Source organism: Pteropus vampyrus, unplaced genomic scaffold (assembly GCF_000151845.1).
Source record: "Pteropus vampyrus isolate Shadow unplaced genomic scaffold, Pvam_2.0 Scaffold43, whole genome shotgun sequence".
NCBI classification, from domain to species: Eukaryota; Metazoa; Chordata; class Mammalia; order Chiroptera; family Pteropodidae; genus Pteropus; species Pteropus vampyrus.
In genome coordinates this window covers 549,183-551,039 of record NW_011888824.1, presented here as the reverse complement: position 1 = coordinate 551,039, position 1,857 = coordinate 549,183, and the positions used below count along the sequence as shown (strand labels likewise).

The window sequence follows — 1,857 nt, the reverse complement described above, 5'->3', positions numbered from 1 at the left end:
TCAGCAGAGCAATAGGAAAGTGTTCCTGTTGAATATCGCACATTGTTCAAATGTGTAAGAATTGTTCAAATTCAGGAATAAAGACAGACCAAACCGAAAACTGCTCTTCTACTTCTCTTAAGGGCAGAAATAACCTGTGGACACCAGATATTTGAACCTTATTATCATCGATAAACTTTTATGGAGCCGGCAAACACTAGACTAATGAATAGGATTGGAATAATCCATGTTACACTAGTTTCTTCACGAGAATTTAAAAATAATTCTTGATTTTTTTAGAAGTGATTTTTGAATTTCATGTATATTAGTTTTAATTTTAAAAAAAGTTAATAGAAACAAAATGTTTCTGAAGTCTTCAAAAGCCAAAATATGTAATCTTGTATTATTATTTTCTCGTGATGGCTTTTTTAGATTTAATGATTCTAACAAGTTAAACTTTGAGGGAAGATCTATGAATTGAGTACATTGACCTGTTGTAAAATTTTACTCTATATTTGTACCAAAAAAAAAAAAAATCCCATTCTGCTCACTGGTAATTAACATGGGTTGAAAATAGCTCTAAAAGTGTTTCTTTTACACTGTCAAAAATGTCTGTCTTGGTGAATCTTTAGAGAACTTGTCAACACATGCAAGGTGGCATTTTTCCTCCTCTGTGCACAAAAATGACCCCACCAGCAGCAGAGCTATATTGTACTGAGCTGTTCATTTTGAAGTTCCACAGATTTGAAGAGAACATGTTACCATCACTTCATATCTTTTGGTGGTCATGATAAATGAACTTGATTTCTCCACTGCATAGACTATATCCTTTAGTGCTGACATGTGAACCTTCAAAGGCTACATTCACTTTCAGGCTACCTGGGTCTAACTTAGGTGTCCTATTAGTACACTGAAGATTTATTTGTATTTGTCCTTCATATAATACTCATTCTTCAACAGCCTCAAGGCCATAAAGGCACCTAAATACTGTTTAATAATTTAGAAAGTTTCATTGGTTTCTGTTTTAGTTCCTCAGATCTCTGGAACTCTATACATTATTTTTATCTAAAAAATTTTTTTTTTAAATTATCTCTCTGTTCAAATTGAGTAATTTCTATTGTTCTATCTTTAAGTTCACTCTTCCTGTATCTAATCTATTCTGCTGTTGAGCCCATACATTGTGTGTGTTTGTATACACACACACACACACACACACACACACATTTCAGTTATTGTATTTTTTATTTGCTGAGAATTTTTATCTCTGCTGAGACCTTCTATTTTTTCATTTGTTTCAAGAATGTTTGTAATTGCTTATCGAAACATTTTTTATGATGGCTGCTATAAAATCCATGTCCTCCATTGATACTTGGGGTGAGAGGGAACCCTTGTTACTGGACATGGTGGGAGTTCAGTTCCACTCTTGGCTTCCATTGATGCCTACCCGGCTGGGATGTACAAGGTGTGCTGGTACTGCCCCAACGTGGTCTCCACTGACGCTGTGGACAGGGGTGGCATGGAGAGCTTTGTTGTCACCAGGTAGGGACAAAATTACCAGTTCCCTACTCAGCCTTCTCTAATATCACCCTGGTAAGGCACTTGGGGCACCTCTTTATAGCCTGGCAAGGGTAGAATTCTAGGTTCCCCACTCCGCCTTTGCTGGTATGGGTGGGGTCATGGTCTTTTCTCTGGCGTTTGGCTGGAGTGGAGAAGTTATTGTTTTCTCTCTTGCTAGGCTACTCTTCTGTTTCTCTGGCTAGAGAGAGCACAGGCCTTGTTCGGGGCTTCTTTTTGTCTGTATTCAGCATTTCCAGATTGCTGACTTCTTCAGCTGCAAGTCTGGGATATATGAGTTAACAAAAAAAACCTCAAGAATTC

The 1,857-nt window shown here is 37.2% G+C and overlaps 1 protein-coding gene across 1 annotated transcript in view; it reads left to right on the top strand.

Annotated features, from left to right (window-relative positions):
* Positions 1–1,857, top strand: part of ENPP1 (ectonucleotide pyrophosphatase/phosphodiesterase 1) — a 64,019-nt gene that overhangs the window by 62,050 nt on the left and 112 nt on the right. The gene's annotated exons all lie outside the window — the stretch shown is intronic.